The 23,130-nt window shown below is 40.3% G+C and overlaps 1 long non-coding RNA gene across 1 annotated transcript; it reads left to right on the top strand.

Moving 5' to 3' along the window:
• Positions 1-768: 768 nt before the first annotated feature.
• LOC127556515 (uncharacterized) lies at positions 769-14,685 on the top strand. The gene is made up of 3 exons (XR_007952472.1): positions 769-830; positions 10,439-10,676; positions 14,574-14,685. It is a non-coding gene; the product is annotated as an uncharacterized LOC127556515 (long non-coding RNA).
• Positions 14,686-23,130: the final 8,445 nt, after the last annotated feature.

Below are 23,130 nucleotides of genomic sequence, written 5' to 3'. Positions count from 1 at the left end.
AGTGGAAGCCCTTGTGGCATTTTGGACATGGGGTTTGGGGTTTTGTTCTCTCACCCTGTCCTCTCACTCTATCTCACTGAGCTCTAAGATGTCCTATTTTTCCACACTGAAAACATCGACGAGTTTCTCTAGAAGTCCCTTGCCAAGAGAGACCTTGTCTTCCCATGTTCATCATAGCCTGGGTATAATAAGCACTTGTGCCCACTGTGGCACCTTATGGTCTCCTCTAAAGGAGCATCTTTGTGTAGTCCCCATATAATTCTTCTGCAAGCCTCATTAGCATTTTCTTTAGCCAGTTGTCTTATCGTTATTTCTGTAGCTGCATTTTCTCCAATAGTTCTTGTGACATCTGCAGACATCCCACAAAATCAGCAAAAGGTTCATTGGGACCTTGCTCTATTTTTGTGAAGGCTTCCCCTAGGAGAGAGTACCCCAAGCTTTTGTAGCAGCAGCAGCAATTTGTTCATATGCTGTTATGGGGTAATTAGTCTGTGCTAAATTGCCTGCATAAGGACCTACACCTGCTAGTTGGTCAAAAGTGATTTGTACATTAACTCCTGTTTGCTTATTGCTTGGGCTTGTATCCTGCATAGTTTACTATACTCCGAAAGCCACGAGTTTTTTCCAGGTTCTAAACATGTCCTTGCTATGGATTTCCAATCACTGGGGTTAGGATTTCATAAGCCAAACTCTCTAGTAACATCTTAACATAAGACGATGTAGCCCCATAAAGAGTGCAAGCCTTTTTCAAATCCTTAATTTTTTTCTAGATCAAAAGGAGCGTATCTTCTCCTTTGTTGACCTGAAGGATCAAGCTCTTCAATCACAGGGTATGCATTTATTAAATCAGATATATCCTGTCTTTCATTTTTAGCCTTAACCAGTGCCTTTTGTAATCTTGTCATAGGCTGCATCATAGGTAGTGCTGATTGTGTCACTGCCTCTCCCCCTCCTCCTTCTCCCTCCACCTATGAAGGGTTAATGGAGGGAAATAGGTCAGGGGATGGGGAATGCCCTAATTTCTTCTGCTGTGAAGCACCACACTTAGAATTGTATTTAACTCCATTCTTATCTGATTCTTCATCCTTTTCACTTAGTTTGTCTGGCTCCTCCCCCTCCTGCTCTTTCTTCTTTTCCCTTATTCTATAAGTTATATAATTTCCTAAAGCCAGTTGCATTAAGTTATATGTATAAAATGTTTCTTTGGAAATTGAGTCAGGTCCATTATCATTATAGGATTGACAAAGTTGCTCTCCTCCTAATTTCCACTCCTCTGGATCTAATTGTTCTTCCTTACAAAACCAAGGAGATGTGTACTGTACTGTTTCTAAAAGTTCAATGATCTGCTCCCAAGTTACAATCAAACCTTGGTTTTTAATAAGTTTAACCAAGCTTTTGACACATTTTCCTTATGGTGGAAAAATCTCCTTTCTAAACATTTGTCCCATTTTAGCTGGAATACTACTTTAGCCCTTTACAAAGTTTCCTTCTTGTACTCATCCTAATTTCACAAATGTAGGTTCTTGGTCCTACATTCAGGTGCCAAAATGTAGTGTTCTCTTGTTTGGTTTCCTTGGGGTCTCTGGGAGCAGCCTTTGTTTCAGTTCAGTAATCACCACAAAAGTACAGCCAGGTGTTAAAGTCTAAATCCTTTATTATCTCTTTCAAAGTCTTGTCTCCTTGCTTGGGGCCCAGTTTGCTTTCTTATAGTTCAGATCCTTTATTATCTCCTTCCTGGGGCTGGGCAGCTTTCTGGAGACCCTTTCAGACAGGCCTTGGTCTCAGTGGGGGAAGGGCAGGAGGAAGTGCACCAGGAAGGTCGAACATCTAATTGAATTTCTCCACTTGGTTCTGAGAGTTTAAGCTCCTGCCACCAGTCCTTTGTCTTCTCTGCCTCTGAGTTTCTCTGACTGACTCCTGGCTAAAGCTCCTAACTTATATGCTCTACACTGAGTATAAACCAATCATTATATCACTAGGAAACCATTATATGTTGTAAGATTAAATTTATCATACTGAGCCATGCTAAATTAGATAACTATTGTTTCTATCAATTCTACTGATGTAGCACCTTGTAAGAATTTTTTGTTTCAAGTTCAGAGTTCTGGCCCATAACACACACACACACACACACACACACACACACATCAATCTGTTGGTCAGTGACAACAAAATTTCTGAGACAGTAGTGAGGTGAATACCAGATCACTCCTCAACTCCACCTCTAAGCCACAAAATTAACATCTCAGTGACATAAAGCACCTGTGTGTGTGTGTGTCTCATAAATTTATCTTCTTGCTCTTGGTTCTTTGCTAATTTTGTTTTTTGGAACTTAGCCCGCTTTAATTGGTGTTACAATGATAATAAACTTTCTCTCTTGACTTGGAGATGGATTTGAGCCCACTTTTGAGACCCCCGGTGATCCCAGTCTGGGACCCTAACATTTTTGAGGTCCTCCTTGAATACCAACAGTAAGGGTGAGGACGGCTATTCTGGCAAGAAGTTGACACGAGAGGAGCCGACTATTTCCATCTTGTCTCTATTCCCCTTTGGATATTCTAGAGACTTTGGGAAAATTCTTATTTGGGTGAGAAATGGGACTCTTTTTATTGAGCTGAGTCACTTCTCTTCTAATGGGAGAGCTCCTTCACTTTATAAGGGGGAGAAAGAGGCTAGAGATGTTTATTCTGCTTCCCTTTGAGCCACAAAAGTCACACCCCAGTGCTCCATGGAGGAACATCCCTTGCTACATGTGGGAGTTCTGTCCATAGGAATATAATTTCTTAGTTGTGCAAGAAATTTTTGTTTGGGGTTTGCTACTTTCTCTAAAAAGCTAAGACAATTTTCTTTGTATTCAGTACTCCTTCAGTATTTGATTTTCTTAAAAGCATTTCCTGGTGTTCTAAATGGTGCTACATAAGTACATACATACATCCATACATATACATACATACACACACGTATTTAAAGTCTAATTTGCTTCAGGTTTCTGAAAAAACTCCAGTCTTCTATCCATAAAAACCATTGTTTTAGATTTGTTAAAACTTTTGCTGGACTGGAATAAGTACAACTAGAAACTGTTTTTGGCATATAGTGTGGTATTTTTTGCATTGGTAAACTGAAATATTTCCTGACAAAATATGGAGGGAGAATTCTTTCCTAGATGAATTTTGCATGTGTGTGTGTGTGTGTATGTGTGAATGAATGAATCCTGACGCCATTTTCTTTCAGTCTTATAACTTTGCTTAACCCATTACTTTGAAATGTTGTTGCCTTGTGCAAACACTCAGAGACTTGGGAAACTTCCTTGAATTAGAAAGAAAGTTGTTGGTATAGTTTTTCCACTGTGGTCAGTCAGTTTCTGTATCTGAAGATGTTTGCTTCCTCTTCTGGAAGGGGGGAAACCACTTTTCTTTCATTTTTCTTTTCATAGAAAATAGTTAATTTTTTTGAGTGCCAGATAATTTCTTTTTTTGCTTATATCCTGGAATTGTTTTTAATGTCATTTTTATCTTGCTTTACTGGTTCTTGAAGATGTAAGGAGTTTATCCAAACTGATTTGGCTTTGTCCTACTTTTATGCAATTGCAATTTTCAAAGAAATCATATTTCTGGGTTCTCTTTGTTCGATGAAGGAAAGTTAGGAAAAGGAATGTAAAAGTGTTTTATTAACTCAGCCCAGCATGGATTTAAAACTACTACAGGTTTTATAATGGAGTAAATAACCTCTGTATTGTAAGAAAGAAAATGTCTTACCAAGAACTTCACTGAGTCACTGATAACGTTTAGATTTGGGGTACCCAAATGAATTAGGGTTTCTGGTGGTCAGGGAGTTAAATGAGATCTAGTGTCAGGTTTGGGGTTCAGGGAGTCAAATGGAGCTCCCCTGCAACCCTCAGAATTTGGTGCAAGGATATGGAGTTAAATGAGGTTCTCTGTACAGCAAGCAGTTCTCGTAAAGGAATTTACAGACCTGAAAACCCAGATTGATAAAAGAGGTTTATTATGGGGATTGGAAATAAGGTTAGAAATCCTGACAGAAAGGCATAAAGTCTGGTTAGGGAAAATAGGTGAGGGTAAAGAGAGGAGGGCACTGGAAACAATATTCCAGTGGGCAGAGACCCTTGGCGTGCCAAGCGTAGGGCTGCCAAGTGTGGAACCTCTGCAAAGAGAGATTTTTAGTCTGACTCTTTTATAATAGGGGGCTCTGGCTACAAACTGAAGGGGGCTTGTGGGTGGAGTCCCAGGTTGGCTCCTTGATGAGTTTTAGCTAGGGCTAGAATTTGAATTGAATTCAATGGGTTCCGGGACTGAGCCCACCCAGATAACAAAGATGAAACTGTTTGTGCTTGGGGTGGAGTCCCCTCACTGACCCAGAGTCGAAGGAGGTTTTCTCCTTTAAGGATTGTAGGTTTGGGGGTTCCCTCTTCAAATCTATGAAATGGATCACAAAAACTGGCTGTCTAAGCTAAGCACAGTTTTGAAATGCAAAGGCAATCTTTTATTTTGTATTTAGTGCAAATCCCTCCCCTGGCCACCTGTTGAGTGCTGTGGAGGTTACAGAGTATGAGTCTCTGTAATGGGCTGAGGCTTGAGTTGATGCACAGAGGTCCCAAGCACGTGAGGCTAAATAGTCATTGGACCATACTCTATTAATATATAAGCTTGGAGAAAGAATGGCCCCCGCCCACTCTTTGTGCAAGTCCTGATGTGTTGTATAGGAAATGACGATTTTGGTGGGTGGAGGCAGGTATTGAGTTATCTCAATTGATTGTTCACAGTCAGTTACAGATCGATCTCCTTGTTCTCTCTTTCCCTCCCTTCTCACTACTGCATTCGACTCCTTTTCCACTCCCCTGCCTCCACCCACCAAAATCGTCATTTCCTATACAACACATCAGGACTTGCACAAAGAGTGGGCGGGGGCCATTCTTTCTCCAAGCTTATATATTAATAGAGTATGGTCCAATGACTATTTAGCCTCACGTGCTTTGGGACCTCAGTGCATCAACTCAAGCCTCAGCCCATCACAAGTCTCCACCCATAATTGCATCACTAGGTCTTCTCCACACTCCATCCCCCACATGAGTGTAAGTCTTCTCCTTTGATTGCCCCATTACACTTGCCCCCCTCATAAGTGATTCTTCACCTCTAGTTACATTTTACAATAGTGCTTCCATTCTAAGTCTCTACCTTACATTTTCCCTTCTTTTAAAGGAATCTCCCATTCCTAATTGTATTTTCCTTTAAAATTTTTTTTTCTTTTCTGCATCCTAGCTTTCCATTTCTTCAGTTTCAATTTTCTAAATTAAGTTTCATTCAATTTTCATAACTGTGGAAACTGAACTCCCATCCAATTCCTACAATATGAAAGCAAAAATACGTTGATTGTCGCAAGTAAAATGAGGAGATGAGATTACTGTGACCCCAGTTTTTTCCTCATTACATAACTCGGAAAGATGGGATTAATGCACGTTTGAGGTATTTCTAGACCACCATCTCCAGCAGACTGGCTGCCCACATGTCCAAAGTCTAAGCAAGGCTTTAAACATGAGATCACTCAGACAGATTGCACTTATCTGTCACCCCATTATCTGACCATTTTGTCCTGTTCTATTCATGATAAAGAGGGGGTAGCCTTACAGGATAGCATAGCTATAGTTGGGGTGAAAACTAGAAAATGTTACTAATTTTCTCCTAATTTAATATAAAGATTGTTGAGGAAGAAATGATAAGCAGTTTAAAGATAGGTATCAGGTCCATATATATATATATAGAGAGAGAGAGAGAGAGAGAACAATTAAAAAAAAAAAAGCAAAATTACAATAGAGTGAATAAAGTGATCAAATATAGCTGTAGCTTTAGGGTGTCATTAAGATAATAACTACCTTCTGGAATTCCACAACGATAGGGAATATCTGATTTGTTCATTCAAAACCAAGGGAAACAGTGACTACTTCCTGTAAATTCATAATTTTCACATTCAAAAATCTTCTTAAAAATCACTCTTATGCTATAAACAAACTTGTAAATTTCTCTCTCTGCTTTTCCAAGGGGTGTTTGTGATGGAAGAGGGAATCCCATTTTCTCGGCAAACCAATTCATTATTTTGGAATTTTGCAATATTTCAGAAGTTCTTTTGAAGGACTGGAAAAGATTTTATGATCTTGCTCAAGGAGATGGTCTAAAGAAATCTGGAAATTTGAGGCAGCTGGGTGGTGCAGTGGATAGAGTACCAGTCCTGAAGTCAGGAGGACTTGAGTTCAGCCTCAGAAGCTTAACACTTCCCTGGGCAAGTTACTTAACCCCAATTGTCTCAGCAAAAAAATAAAATAAAATAATATATATAAAATATGTATTATGTAATATATTATATAATATGTAATATATATATATAAACTTGATAAATAAGGAGATTTGTGATGACCATGTGTTTAAAATCAGCCGGAGCCAAGAATTCAGGTTAAGGGAAAAATTTTCAATCTTTATTCTCAGTAGAGGTGAAGAAAGATTGCGATAGCAATATGGGCAGCTGCGACAGGAAGCCAGCCAGCAGAGGTGAAGAGGGATTGCAGGTGAAAGAGGGATTGGAGGTAAAGGGGATCGCGATTGCAATGTGAGCAGCTGTGTCAAGACGCCAGCCAGCAGTCTCTCTTTCAGCTTCCCTTTCCACTCCCCTGCCTCCACCCATGAAAATCATCATTTCCTATACAACACATCAGGACTTACACAACGAGTTGGGGGGTGGGGGGCAATTTTTTCTCCAGGCATATATAGTAATAGAGTATGGTCCAATGACTATTTAGCCTCACATGCTTGGGACCTCAGTGCATCAACTCGAGCCTCAGCCCATTACAGAGATTCTATAACCTCTGTCTGTCTCTGTTTCTCTATCTCTTCCTCCCTCTCTTTGTCTCTATCTCTCTCCCCTTCCCTCTCTCTCTCATTTTTCCGTACACTAATCATTGTGTACGGAATTAATCAATTAATCAATAATGATTAAAAGGGAAAGCTATTTTCCCTTTTAAAATATACCCAATTAAATACTTGATAGATTTTAATGTTATGACAATAGCTTCTAAATAACTTAATAATTTCACAGCAGCCATATCAAAAAGACAAGTTAGATTTTCCAATGATACAATTGTATCAGTCTCTTAACTTTTTCTTATGCAATAGTTTCCCAACATTCACAGTATAATATAATTTAGAAACATAGTAATTGTAGACTTTAGACATGACACAAAACTTATTGCCAGTCAGATGACATCAATTCAGTTGAATGCATATCTTACATAGAAAATAACTTCATTTAAAAAAATCACTTTTGGTACTCTATGATAGAATAATTTTGGTATGTTTTAACAAATTTAATTTTGCAGTTTTAAACAACTTGCCCGAATTAAAAATATTAAATGTCTTGTCCATTAAGACCTGATTTACTTATAGAGGGTCAAACCTCTATAAGTAAAGAAACAAGCGTCCTAATGGAAGAATACATCTCACTTCAAATGAGACTGGAATGAATTTATTTTTTAAATCTATTATGTACAAATAATATCACACAATATCAGTTTTCCCAAACTTGTTATTTGCTATTAGCATTTCTTATTCTCAGATAATAATACCTGTGACCCTATTGTCTAGGCTCTTGACCTTCTTGATCTGTTTGCCCTCCCACCCCCACCCCCAGAGATCTTATATTCATCTGACCAAATTTGCTCCCCACGATTATCTTAAGATAATTGAAGTCCACTCCTTGTTGAGATTTACCCCTTGAGTTTTGGACATTCCAAGTGGTACTGGCCAGCTTGCTGCTGCCCACTGCTTCCCCAATTGCAAGCTGGTCCAGTAGCATTACAACCAGTGCCCTTTAGAATGAGAGAAGAAATCTTTATTCAGTGATTCTCATGGGAAGCAAGTGTACTCATGGATGAGGCACACAGAGTACTCCGTGGGAGCAAGTTTTAAACTGGTAGTTCTGTTCTTTACCTCTCCCTTCAAGGTTTGGATGAGTTGGATTTACAGTCAGGATTGGTTACAATTGATCAGATTTATCATCCTAAAGGCAATTAGTTTGGGTAACAATCGAAGTTAGAATTGGTCGGAGTTACCATCCAAATGACAGCTAGGTTGGATCACACTCAAAGGCCTTGTCACTGACTGCAGCTGGTTTGGGACAGTTTAACTTTTAGCCCCTTTGTCAGGAGCTTAGTTATCTAACCAATTCCTTAACTCACAGGTGATTTGGTTGGAGATGTCTTTACAAGATATTTCATTTACTCCCTTCATCCTGTTTGAACAATATCTGTGGAAACTCAACTTCTCATACTTTTCTCAGTCTCTCTCTGTCTCTGTCTCTCTGTATCTGTCTCTGTGCCTCTGTGTGTATGTGTTTCTCTCTTCTTTCTCCCATACACTAATCATTATTCTTCCCTTTTAAAATATACCCAATTTAATACTTGCTAGGTTTTCATGTTATGATGATAGCCTCTAAAGAACTTAATAATCTCACAACAGCCTTATCAAAAGACAAGTTAAACTCTCTCTCAGCTGGCTGACTGTCCAAGTTCCAGAATGATACTGGTATCACTTGACTGTCCTGTTCTTTAGTGACCTAGTGTTAGGGAAGACCAGTCACTTCCTGTAATGGGCCAGAGCTCTGTACTTGAAACAAGGATTCTTATAAGGTGCTAATTCAGTGGAATTGATGAGACAATGGTTATCTAGTTAGCATGGTGATTAACAGTTCTCTAGTTCAGTACATGTACTTAGTACTTAATATAGTTCTATAAGATTGACATCTATGATGAGGTAATTAAAATAGAGCATATAAAGTGGGACAAACTCAGGCAGGGTCAGAGCCAGAGAAGGCAGAACACTGGAGGTGGGAGCTCAAGCTCTCAGAGCCAAGAAGACAGATTCACTCCATCTCACACCACCGAGGTGTCTGACCTGTCCTCCTGCTTTCCCCCCTGAGATCAAGGCTGGTCTATAGGCCTCTAGAAAGCTAGGAAAAAAGTCTGCTAAAAAAAGGCATGCTAAAAAAAAAAAAAAGACATCCAAAGACCTCCAGAAAACCAACCAGAACACTACAACTTCCCACTGCCTTTTTCTTCATGCACACAGCTTTCATTTTTACATATAAATAAGAAAGAATCGGTTTAGGATTTGGGACTCCTTATTTTCCTGAGGTTTTTGACTATTTCATAGCTGCTCAATGGACTTCTGAGAGAGTCCACTCCAAACTGAGATTAGACAAAGCTCTAGATGCTGGCTGCAGAATAGGAATGGTCCTTTTAGAGTTGGTTGCCAGAATTTAAGTTAAAAGAAGTCTTCGTTTAGGTCTCATCTTGTCAATAAGGCAAACCCAGAGGAAAAAAAAGGTCAAAAAGGATTTTATTTGCACTCTAAGGCAGCAGACAGTTGAAAGCTGTTTGTGGAGACTGAAATAAACAACTTGTAAATAAGGGCAAAGATATGTTGATTGATGCATGTGATCATGAGGAGAAGGGATTAGAACAGTCCTTACTCCATCACAGTATCACAGGGAGATGGGATTAGTGCAAATGCTCAAGGGTATTTCTGGAATTCATATTATATAGGCTGGCTGCCCATGTACCCCAAACCTTAACAAGATCTTAAATATGGAATAAGTCAGGCTAACTCTGCAGTTTCATTTATTGATAAGATATATTTCTTAACAATCTGAATGATGCTATTTGTAGGAATAAACAAGTTCTTTGGAGTTGTCTTTTTTTTTTAATTTTTTATTTAATAATTACATTATATTGACACTCGTTTATGTTCCGATTTTTTTCCCCCTCCCTCCCTCCACCCCCTCCCCTAGATGGCAAGCAGTCCTTTATATGTTGGATGGAGTTGTCTTTGATCATTGTATTATCAAGAATAATCATTCATGATTGATTATCTTACGATAGTGCCATTACTGTGTACAATGTTCTGGTTCTACTTATGTTACTTTGCATCAGTTCATGTAAATCTTTCTAAGTTTTTCTGCTCTTTGTTTTTTATAGCCCAATAGTATCCCATCACAACCATATACCACAATTTGTTCAATCATTCCTTAATTGATGGGCATCTCCTCAATTTCTAATTCTTTGCTGCCAGAAAAGAGCTGCTATAAATATTTTTGTACATAGAGCTTGTTTCCCTCTTTTACTTCTTTTAAAAGACGATGCTGTATGTATTATTAATGAGCATTTGTTTTATTTTGTTTAGCCAATCAACAAAGGTTGATTAGACATATTGCCAGGACACTCATCCTTGTAGATGTTTGTATTTATGCTATAATTACAGGATTTGGACCTGCTCTAATTGGTGAAGATAATGCCCTGCTCTGTGTGAGAAAATGACTAGAGTTAGGGGAGAACCAGAGAGAGAATAATAGATCTTCAGTTTTCTTTCCATCACTTTAGGTGCTTTTGGATTCCAGCTTTGAGAGAGAAGATGAACAAGGTCAACTCCATTTCAGGTTGTGGAAGGAAGACTCTGGAAGATCCGACATAAGCTGGCAGTCCCCATTATAACCATGTCCCAACTTTGCCACTGTAGAGTCTTTGGGACATTTCTTTTTGGGATAGATCCGGGACCTTCTCTATTGGTACAGATGAGTTATGTTGCTGCCAATGACAGAACACCTTTATTCATTTTCTGGTATATATTCTTTTAGGTAGACTTTTTCTGATTTCAGTTTTGCTATGAAGTAGATAAATAGATTTCTTTGCTAATCATCTTGTATTTCATTGTGGGAAGAAGAGACTGGCTACTTCCAATGATACTCCCATGCCACATGTAAGGGACAGTTTTCACCATGCTTGCATAAATCCTCTTATATCTGATATTCTTTTGTGCCTGGACTATTGCAATCCCTATTTGGAGAGGACTGCCTGCTTCAAATACCTCCCCACTGCACTCCATGCTCCACTCAGCTGCCTTCCTTAGCCCTGGGTCTTCCTTCCCTCATTCATCAGCTAGCAGACTCTTGTCTGGTCACTGCTTTAATGACTTCAAAGGAGAAATCCTTCCTGGGCTGATTTGAAAGAGGAGAGTGGGACATTGTTTTGGAAGTGATAGTTAACAAAAATAAGTCTCTTCTGTCCCACATTTCATTAGTAGAGACTCTCATGGCAGGGGAAAAAAAGACTAGCTATAAAACAAAAAGGATTTCTTTGTCATTAGTATAAAGATGTCAGACCAGAATAATTTTAAAATGCTTTCATAATATTTACAAAAGTTGGGAGGAAGGGAGAAAAACATGCCTTATTTGCTTCTGTTGAGGTTCAAAAGGAGACCCCAAAAGGTTGATGTCACAGAATAGTGTTGCCAGGTGTCTCTAAAGAATTTGAAGGCTTGAACCCATCTGCAAGTCAAGGGACAAAGTTTATTGTAATTGTAACGCCAATTGAAGGGAGCTATACTCCAAAAAGATTTAGCAAAGAACCAGGAGAAAAATTAATTTATAGGACAAAGTTAGAGAGACCAGAACTTCATGTTATTTATTTGCTAATTTTATGGCCTACGGGTAGGTTTGAAGGGGAAGGGGCGTCTATTCACTATTGTCTCAGGAAGTTGGTTATCACTGACCAGCAGATTGTCTATCTGACACACAGCAATGTTTGTAGGACTATCCTGAGATCAGAAGATTTTAGAATCATTGACAGATTGTTAGACCAATAGCTGTCTAAGGTTAGAGGACGTCAGGATCACTGCTATATCTTTCCTAAAATACAGGGAAGAAATATATAATTATATTATTCTGTTCCTTAGGCCAGGAGACTTTAAGATCATTGATAGACAGATTGTTAGAATAACAGCTCTCTAAGATTGCGGACCTCAGGATTACTGCTATATTTCCCTTAGAAGCTGTATTCCATCACTTCCACGTATCTAATGGGAAGTATATTTCTGGGGGTTCATAAGATAGAATGGAAAGTAGAAGGAGTGTATTGTTCCACAACCTCCATGAAACTCTGTGAGAGAACTGAGTTCAATCACATGGTGGTGGCCCTTCTCTGGGAATTTGTGTTAGAGGGGAGAGACACTGCATTAGGGTAATCATCAGTACCACATAACAAAGGAGTTCCTCTGACTTCAAGCCCAGAGCTCTTGCCAGTTCCCCACCCTCACTGGCAGATACTTGGACAAATCCATGTTTATTTAGGGTTTTTCTTGACTTGTGCTGGTGTAAAAGAGCAGGTTGGAACAACACGTGTCCAAGTCTTTGTCTTCTATGTCTTAGTCTTTTTTTTTGTGCTTCTCTCTCTTTCCCTCTCTATATTTCATTCATTCACCCACTAAGTATTTATTTAGTGCTATGTTAGATTTTGGAGAGATGAAGGCAAATCCAAAACTGTCATGTTCTGAAAGAGTTGACATTCTTGCACATTTCATTCTCCTTGGGATCTCCTTTATGTTCATCTCAGTGACTTCCCAGGTCATTTATCTTTGGTGTGACTTTTGCTACCTTCATTCACAGTATCAACACCATAGACAACATGTTCAACATGAAACTTTATTTTATTCTTAGATATCTTGTTCTATCCCTACTCCTGCCTTATAAAACTCCAGCCTTCAATCATTCTTTCTATGTATTTCCTATTCCTACTGCCATTTAGCTGAATGGAGCTAAAGAAAATCATAAAGGAAGGAGGATTCTGGGAAGATGATGGAGGAATAGGTCAGTAAATTTCAAGCTCTCCAGATTTCCCCCACAAACAGAACAAATTTGTACCTCAGGGCAAACTGATAGGTGAAAAATCAAGAAGACTTGGGGCTGAACAGAAGATTGGAAGAAAGTTCCCAGGGTAGAAATTAGCCAGTTGAAGTAAAAACACCTTTAGGTTAGCTCCACAGAAACAGTAAGTAGGGATCCCTAGCTAGGAGGGAGTCCAACCAACCAATTAATCAATGAGCATTTATTAGTACTTATTATGAGCCAAGTACTCCCTTGATTTAGGCTCTGGAAATATAAATGCAGTTCCTGCTCTCCAAATGCTGTTGAAGAAAGCTTTATCCAGGACAATCCCAGAAACACAATCTCTTCTGACCCAAATTTCATTAGTAGAGACTCTTATGGCAGGGGAAAAGAAGGCTAACTATAAAAATTATAGAAAGTGATAATCCATGAGGGACAGTTAGTTGGTGTGGTAGATAAAGCACCAGCCCTGAAGTCAGGAGGACCTGAGTTCAAATCTGGCCTCAGACACTTAACACTTTCTAGCTGTGGGACCCTGGGCAAGTCACTTAACCCCAGTTGCCTCAGCAAAAGAAAAAAAAAGAAAGAAAAGCAAAGAAAATGATGATCCACATTGTGAGTTTAGGCATGGATACAGAAAGATCAGAAGGTGACAAATAAACCACATGCTTTGTTCTATGACTTTGCTTTGCTTTGCCAGAGAAGTAGTCACTCACTAAGCTTGATATTGCTCTGGCCAATGAGCAACAGTCAATGCTTCCGGGGATTATTTGTCCAGGAGACACCCTGTGAAATTGGTGAAGAGTTAATTTGAGAATTAAAAAAAATAAGCTTCAGGTAAAATTTGACTTTAGATGACAGAGGAATAATAAAAATGATTTCATTCTACTGAGAAGAAAAACAAAACCTAATTTAAAGAGATTGGAAACCTTGTTTATCTGATGAAATATTATGGTGGTCTAGGAGCTTGTCCCAAGTCTCAGTGTAACAGAACATGACTGCTAAGTTCTTGGAAGATATTCTTACTTGTCCATCTCCTGAAACCCCAGTTCACTAGAGATAGAATTATTGTGCTCAGGTACAGGTTTGTTTGTCTCACTGGATCTCAGGAGACACGATGTGGGATATTGTTTTCAGAGATAGTCCCTGGAGTCTCAGGCTCTCTCCAAAAGAAGGTTGGTAGTAAAAGATTTACTTAATGTACAATGTGATTTTATGGAGTACAGCTTCTAGGGGAAATATAGCAGTGATCCTGAGGTCCCCTGACCTTAGAGTGCTACTCTTCTAACACTCCGTCCGTCAATGATTCTAAAGTCTTCTGGCTTTAGAATAGTCCCACAAACACTGCTGACTATCAGATAGATAATCTATTGTTCAGTGACAACCAAGTTCCGGAGACAACAGTGAATAGAACACCCCTCAAACCTAAGCCATAAAATTAGCAAATAAGAAACATGAAGCTCTGGTCTCTCTAATTTTGTCCTTTAAATTTATCTTTTTTCTCCTTGTTCTTTGCTAAAATCCTTTTGGAACTTAGCCCACTGTGATCTCTGCCCTTTAACTTGGAGACAAAGTGAGTCTGTGAATTCTTTTGCCATACCTGGGACACTGACTTGGGGACTCCTAACATTGTTAGGGTGCTTTATCTAATATCTGAGTATGGGACAGTAGTTTATTCCTCCCCAGAGAAAAGTATGAATCACAAGAGAATCACAGCATACAAGTGCAGAATTAATTATAACACGAAGATTCAGTAGTAACTTATAACTTCAGTTACAATCAGTAGGAAGGCTAATCTTACAAGTACATAAAACAACTTGTTAATTAAATTTTTTTTTTATTATTTCAACTGTCAGGAACTGCCCTGTGTCATCCAACTCCACTGCTGGTAAAAACATGCTGTTCAAATGGCCAAACTGAGTCAATCTCCTTAACAACTTTCTTTACATAAAATAAAATCTTGTGGTCACCGTGTGGCTTTCCTGTGTAATGTGAATACAGAAAATGGGCCAGATTGAGGGGTTTCTCCGAAAGGGTGGGGCTGGGCCCAGCAGATCCTTTCCCCTGGTTCTCATCATTCACTTTACAGTAGGTTAGTTTCATAGTCTTGGATCAGTACTGAATCAGAATCAGTACTTTTCCTGCCAGGGATCATAGAGAGCCCTATGGAAAAGAGAGGAGCTTAAGCACAGAGCTTGTAGGCTGGTACAAGGCATAGAGGGCCAGGGTTAGAGTCAGGAAAACCTGTGACCTCGGATACTTCCCAGTTAGGTGACCCTGTCCTCTATTTTTAATTATTTATTATTATTTAAGCTCTATTCTTTTCAGTTTCCTCATCTATAAAATAGCATTTCCCTCCCAGGGTTGTTATGAGGATCAAAATGAGATAATATGTGTAAAGTGCTTAGCCTAGTGCCTGGTGCATAACAGGTGTTACATCAGTGTTAGTTATTATCAGTATTGTTAACACCCTTTAGCTTTTTCTGGTGAGTAGAAGGATGTTGGGGCCAGAACTCTGAACTTGAAATAAAGGATTCTTACAAGGTGCTAAGTCAGTGGGATTGATAGAGACAATAGTTATGTAATTTAGCATATTTATATTTAGCAAATTTAGCAATTATGATTGATTTAATCCTACAAGGAGATGTTATGGTCCAGAACTTGAAACAAGGTACTAATGGAATGGAGGAGACAATGCTAGTTTAGCATTGATTTAATCCTACAACAAATAATGGTTTCCAGGTGATATAATGATTGGTGTATACTCAGTGTACAGCATATAAGCAAGAAGCTCTCAGGGCCAGAAAGACAAGCCCACTAGAAGCTCTCGGAGCCTCAGCCAGGATTCAGTCGGGGAGAACGAGGGAAGACAGAGAAGTGGTGGTGGTCCTCCTGCTTCCCCCACAGAAACCAAGACACATTCAGCAGGACCTCAAGAAGCTGGCAGAAGCAGAGAAGACAAAGGACTGGCGGCAGGAGCTTAAACTCTTGGAACCAAGACTACAGAAGGCCTCTAAGAAAGCCCGGCCCCAGGAAAGGAGACAAGACTTTGAAGGAGACAATAAAGGATTTGGACTTTAATACCTGGCTGCATTTGGGGTGGTTACTGAACTGAAACGAGGGCTGCTCCCAGAAGCCCCCCAAGAAACCTGCTCCCAGAGAACATTACATTTTAGAGAAGAATATTACAGAAGGATAACTGTTGGCTTGAGTGTAGGCTCTCCCTCCCCCAGTAGCACGTTATTTCATACTTCCTTCCTGGTGAATTAGTTCGCCTATAAGGTGAGATCCTGCTTTTTTTTTTTTTTTTGAGGGAGGGGCAGGTTGCAGAAAGTAGAGGCTACTAAAGCTCCCTCTGAGACCCAGCAAGGATGCACGAAGCCTGCTGCTGCTACAACAGAGATCAAATGGCTGGCTACTTGCTGCAGTGACAAGGGTCCTGATAACCAGGCTTCTTGACGACTGGGACAGGGGCTGCTCTCAGAAAGCAGAAGTTGATTGGGGAAGGGCTTCTACTTCCCAGGGTCCCTGGACCCAGGCAAAGTTCACCACAGGAAGTTTGGGCTCCACTGGTCTAGAGCAGATGGGGTCCTCAGCTGAAGCTTTGAGGTTGCTGAGGTTCAGCTGGGCATAGGTCACTTGCTGAGGGTCTTCCCCTTTGAGAGCCTGGCAAGAGGAGAGGATGGCTATACTGGCCATAGGTCGGGAGCACTGAGCAGGGGAAAGGACCCTGACCCTTCCCAGCTGGATGTCTGCATGGGGAAGCCTCTCCCTCTCTGTTCCTTCTAAGAGAGATCTGTGAGTGACTCACAGCAGTGTCCTCCTGTCTGGCCTCCTCTGTCTGATTTAATTTGAAAGACACTTTAAACTTTGTTTTTAAAAATCCTCACTTAATTTCTTTAGAAATTTTAGTGCCCAAGATTTATTTTTCTCTGTGGTTTCATTTGCAGATATTCTGGAGTCAATCTATTTTTCTGGATTTCTATCTTGAGTGTCCACATTACTATAAGACCTTTTTATGATAGGATTCTTCTTTTATTTGTTTGTTTATTCTTCCAGTCCAATTCTTGACTTCAGATTTAATGGCATAGCCAGGCTCTGCAAACTTCTGAAGGTCTGGGCTGGTTCGAACCCTGCTTTCTTGGGGTAATGAGATTTGAGCGATTCCAAGATCTTGGAGATGGCTAATGATGGGGGCTGCCGGCTTTTAGCCTTCCCCAAGTGGTTTATTTCAAAGCCAAGTCTGATCGCCACCCTCTGCAAATTCTTGAGCTGGTTTTGGGTCTGAACAAAAGGCTTGTGGGCCTGTCTCATTTGGAGTTTCAGTAGATGCTCCTAAATGATGCTCATCAGCCATCTGGAAGGTTCTTCTGAGTCAGAGCAACAGAGTTGTTGGCGTCCCTTTCACCAGGTTTCCGGCCCTGGTTATTCTACTGCAGGCTCCAGATTGTTCTGAAAGCTGTGGCCATCCTGGGGTCTGAGTCACACTGCTGTTGGTGCTTCAGGCTCTGAACTAGCCTAGGACCTTGTCTTCCATAACCCAGAATGCCATCCTGAAGGTGGGTGACCTCTTTGGGTTGCCATGGGTCCATGATCCCAAACTGGGTACTGAAGGGCAGAGCTGTTGGCTGGCACCTGTTTGTGCACTCAACATGAGTTTAGACCCCTCTACATTGACTCTGGCCCTCATACCCAGCCTCTTCCTTTATTGGAATATTCCATTCATCCCAATCCTGTCCTTCCTCCCCGCCATTTAAAGACCTCTCCATTTGTTTCCCTGTACCATGTCCTCCCATTGCCCTTGCTCACAACCTCATCTGTTCTTTCTTCCTCACTCTGTGCATGTAAATAAGTTCAAGCTTTGTTCTTTGTCCCCACTCACCCAGCCAGGCTCTTGTCACCTCTATGCTGGACTAGTACATTTGGATTAGTCCCAGTATCAAGTCTCTTCTTTCTCCAATCCACCCTTGTCAAATGCTAAAGTGATTTTCCCAAAGTATAGATCAGATATTTTCTCTTACTCATTAAACCCTTGTGGCTCCCCATTGCCTTTGGGATCAAATTCAAATTTCTTTGTTTGACACTTAAAATTCTATAATCTCTCTCCCCTCTTCCTTTCCAGTCAGACTGACTTCATTGCTGTTTCTCATATAGGACCCATTATGTCCTACCCATGTACTTTGGCTGCCCTGGATCCCAGAACGTCTTCTTTGGTAGGTAGAGGACTGGCCCCAGAGCAGGAATATCTGGGTTCAAGTCTTGACTCTGGCTCTTCTTGCCTGCGTAACCCTGCACCAGTCACTTAATGTGTTCAGTGCTTCCAGCAACTCTTATAGACTGGAAATTGTAGAGTAAGTGGCAACCTGCACTGGGAAATGCTGTCTCCTCATCTGGGAACTCTTTAGATCAATGAAATCATAGGTTTAGCCTTCACTGCTCTGTTAGTGGTGCTCTCCCTCCTCCTAGATCTCTCTCACACACCTCCCTAACACTTGGGGACTGGATCTCCCTTCTCTCTCCCCACATCTTTTTCCTGAGGCCCTTCCTACCATCCCTTTGGGTTCCCTGGGGACAGGAAGGGACACTGAGGATGGCAGAGGTGTCTCCCCATTCCTAGACACCCATTCTGGGCTGTGGCCACTCACAGTTTGTGGGATTTGGTTCCCTGGGAGCTGGGAGGCTGTGCTCGTCAGTTGTCTAGGAATGGGCTGAGAGGACACACAGTCCTCCCCATGCCAGTCCAATCAATCCCTCCCAAGTCTTCTTGCGACCTCCCCTTTTCTTGGTTCCCTACAGACCCATCTTCTTCTGGGTAAGCAAGAGTAAGAGCAGGGAAGGAGAGGCATCTTTCACCTATCCTGAGGCTATTAGGACCTACCTGCCCAGAATTTCCCCAGTAATTCTGGGACACAATTCTCCATCTCTCTGGGACAGCTAGAAGCATTGAGAAAGGGAAAGGGGCCAGGCTGGAGATGTCTCACCTGTGACCCTAGGAACCAGGGGGTTGCTGGAAGCTGACTACACATAGGGAAAGTCATTATGAAAAGCATGACACTTCCTAATGGGCAGCTGGTTCAGCCACGATGGAGAAGTTGGCCGGAGTCCTCCATTCATAACAAGGTGTCTCCTTGTCTACTTGATCCTTAGACATCATGAAGCCAGCCAGGCCATATAGGGACCGACAGTGAGAGTCACCATCTCCACTGGAGCCATTGCAGAGCTGAGCATGGACAATAGGATGGGTTTGTCATACTGGCCTGAGGGACAAGGAGACCCTGGTATTACAGGAGAGCACCCCTATCCTGTGCCTCGGTCAGAGCTCAAAGGAATAGCTGTATCATGTGAGGGCTCTGGAATGATAACCATGAACCGTAGAGAACTTTCTTCCTATGTGGCTTTCTTTTCTGATCAATCAGAAAATATAATTAGCTTAAAGTAAATTCAATGATTGAAATGACACACTAAGGAAAATTGCTGATGGGGTAGGAGGAAGAGAGAGAAATCCCCTCCTCTCTTGCTGCATTCTTTAAAAGGCACAAAAGAAAACCCAGAAGCTGAACGATTCCTCTAAAGTTCTCTCTTCTTGACTCAGCTCCACCTCAAGATTGCTAGTAAGATTGGTGCTTTCATTTTTAAATTTATCTGACTATTCCCATCCTGGGTTATGTCCATGTCTCTGTCAAGTCTCGGTTTACTTTCCTGAGCTTTTCATATGTGAATTGTCATTTAAAGACTCACCCTTTAACTGGTGTAAATTTGCCAGTAATATTTTGAAAACCCTAGAATCTTAGTCAATTGAAGGACTCATTTGATAAGGGATCCGCAGATGAATATCATTGCTTCATTTATATATGTACGTGTTGTTTCCCAGTTAGACGTATTAGAATAGAAGAATATAAAGTCTTTGAGGGCAAAGCCTTTATTATTTTGGTTTTTGTATATACTGCTCTTTTGGTATTAGATATTTTTTTCAGAAATGGGCAGGAAAAATTTATTTGAGGGTGAAACACTGATAAAAATCAATCAGTGAGGAAATGGTACATCAGATAAGTGCTTGTGAAGAGACCCAAACTGATGTCAAAGATAGCTGCGATGCATTATGTTCAGGCAGATAGTTTATTACTATTTTTAAAAATTTGAAAGTTTATAGCAATGAAATTCTGTTTGGGGACTAGCTAGGGGCTGTGGGACATGGATCAAAAGATTTGGGGTCATATGATATGAAGATGGATGTTTGAGCTTATCACAGGGTAGAGTTGTCTTACTAAACACAAGGAGATTCTGCTTTGAGCCAGAAAAAGCCAGAGACAGAAGTCAAAGAAAGCAACAAGAACATGTGCTTACAGAAGCCAGAATAGGGAAAGAAAAAAATAGCAACTGAAAGAGTGGATTAGATAGAGGTTCTTCGTTTGCTTTGTTGGGAGCTATGTAAATTGGAAACGAGCCATTAAACACTTCATCTCCTGGCTTCTTTGGCTTCCTTTAAGGTTCATTTGAAATCCCATTTTCAGAAAGAAACCTTTCCTGATCTTTCTTAAGGCTAATGCCTTCCCTCTGAGGTTATCTCGGTTACCTTGTTTATATCTTGTTGGCATATCTTGATGGGGGTACAGCTTCTAGGAGAAATATAGAAGTAATCCTGAGGTCCCCTGACCTTAGAGTGCTATCGTTCTATCAATTTGTCTGTCAATGATTCTAAAGTCTTCTGACCTTAGGACAGTCCTACAAACATTGCTGACTGTCAGATAGACAATCTCCTAGTCAGTGATAACCAAGTTCCTGAGAAAATAGTGAATAAACCCCTTCTCAAACCTACTTGTAAGTTATAAAATTAGTAAAAAAAAAAAAAAAAAAAAAAAAGGAACATGAAGCTCTGGTCTCTCTAACTTTATCTCATATATATATATATATATATGTACATATCTATATATATATGTGTGTATATATATGTATACATATATATATATGTATGTATTCTCTCTCTCTCTCTCTCTCTCTCTCTCTCTCTCTCTCTCTCTCTCTCTCTCTCTCTCTCTCTCGGCTAAAATCCTTTCAAACTTACCCTGCTTCAATTGGAGTTACAATTACAATAAGCTTTGTCCCTTGACTTGGAGATGGGTTCAAGCCTACAGATTCTTTTGAGACAACTTGTGACACTGGTCTGTGACCCCAATCTTTGAGGTCTCCTTTGAACCTCAACAGTCTCTCCCATCAGATTGTGAATTTTTGAAGTGTTGAGGCTGTTTTTGTCTTTCTTTGTATCCTCAGCACTTGGCACAGTTTCTAGTAAATGCTAGTTGATTAATTTGATTTCATTGCAAATTGGTTGATTAGAGGAAGGTTATATTGCTCTTTGTCACCAATTATGGTTTGAGATAGGGAAAACCCTGTAAAGATTCCTATATTGCCACTCACTACTCTCTCTAGCTTCAGAGAAGGAGAAGAAAAAGGGAGGCACAGGTTTTTCAGCTGTTTTGCTGTGCTGATTAGCTAAACATTGTTTGGGGCTGCTGGGTGAAGCAAGCAGAAGGCTGTGGTGTGAAAAGTAGACTGGATTTATCAGCCCTTCTGTGTTTCCTTTCTTTAATCAAGCAATCTTGCAAGATCTGATGGGACTGGAAGTCTGCTCTGGCCACAGTGGCGTTATCTCTTAACAGCTGCTGCAGCAGATGTGGTGACTCCACTATCATAATAACACTGACGCACGACAGGGGAAGTGTTGGCGTTGGAGGGAGACCTATGGCAAAGAAGGCTGCAGCTTGGGTGTTCTGATGGCAGATTGGTGGCAGGAGTTGGCTAAGCCAAGGTGAACCTTGAAATGATTAAATTGAAACTGTTATGAGCCAGAACTCTGAAAGAAGGATTCTTACAAGATGTTAAGTCAGTGGAATTGATAAAGACAGTGGTTATCTAGTTTAGCTTGGTTCTTAATAGTTCTCTAGGTCAGTACATGTACTTAGTACTTAATATAGTTCCACAAAATTCACAACTATGATAAAGTAATTAGAATAGAGCATATAAGCTGGGGCAAACTCAGCCAGAGTCAGAACCAGAGAAGACAAAGGACTGGAGGTAGGAGAGATAGATTCATTCCATCATCCATCTTTGTGGTGGCTGGAGGCTGAAGCACAAGCCCAGGGACTCAGAGAGCCAGTTTCATTCACTTCATCTCACACCACCATGGTGGCAGGCTCTCCTCCTTCACTTCTCCACTGAAACCAAGACTCCAGAAAGCCTTTAAAAAAGCTAACTGGGCCCCAGGCAAGGAAACTAGATTGTGAAGGAGATAATAAAGGATTTGGACGTTAGCACCTGGCTATTCTTGTGGTGATTGATACACTGAAAAGAAGGCTGGTACCAAGACCTCCAGAAAACCAACAAAAACATTACAATCTGGCACCCAATGCGGGGCTAAGGACCTACATCTGTGACCCAGAAATTAGGGTAAATACAAAAACAGACAAGAAGGAAACTTTGTTAAGAGCTAAAGTAGTGTTTCAGCTGAAATGGGACAAATGTTTAGAAAGGAGTCTTTTCCACCTCAAGGAAAATGTGTCGAAAGCTTAGTTAAACTCATAAAAACCCAAGGTTTGATTGTAACTTAGGAGCAGATCGTTGAACTTTTAGAAACATTACAATACACATCTCCTTGGTTCTCAAAGGAAAAAGAATTAGATCCAGATGAATGGAAATTAATAGGAGAGCAACTATGTGAATACTAAAATGATAATGGCCCTGATTCAATTCCTAAAGAAACACTTTATACATATAACTTAATAAAATTGGCTTTAAGAAATTATATAAGTATTAGAATAAGAAAAAAGAAGAAAGAACAGGAGGGGGAGGATACTGACAAACTAGGTGAAACGTATGAAGAATTAGACAAGAATGGAGTTAAGTACAATTCTGATGAAATTAAGGAGTGTGGTACGTCACATGAAACAATTTTGGATGCTTCTTGGGGGGGGGCAACTGCTCTTTAAATTTTTTTTAAAATTATTTATTGTTTTAACTAACTAATTTTAATTTGTTCAATGAACACAACCAGTAGTTCTCAGACCTATAGGTGAATTAGAGGGGTGTCTATGTCAAGCAGATGAAAACTTCCCCCAGGAGGATGGGTACATGAGAACGATTTATTCCCAAACACATGAAGACACCTGAAGCAGGCACCAGGAGCACTTAGAACTGTAAGACATCAAAGATGTCAAGGTCATCCTGGACCATCATCTGTTAACCTCATTTTTGTCTAGGCACTCATTTACTCTAGAAGGTAGAATATGACTGACAATTTTTACAATTTTACATCACTTAAATCTACTCCATGCAAGGAAAGACATCACCTGGTGATGTCCTTTTGACAAATGAAAGACAAATAATAATTTTTCCCTTCCACTTCCTGTCCTACATTTA

This window comes from Antechinus flavipes, chromosome 3 (assembly GCF_016432865.1).
Source record: "Antechinus flavipes isolate AdamAnt ecotype Samford, QLD, Australia chromosome 3, AdamAnt_v2, whole genome shotgun sequence".
Classification (NCBI taxonomy): domain Eukaryota; kingdom Metazoa; phylum Chordata; class Mammalia; order Dasyuromorphia; family Dasyuridae; genus Antechinus; species Antechinus flavipes.
Note: the sequence above shows the minus strand (reverse complement) of the source record. Positions and strands in the feature narration are given on the sequence as shown.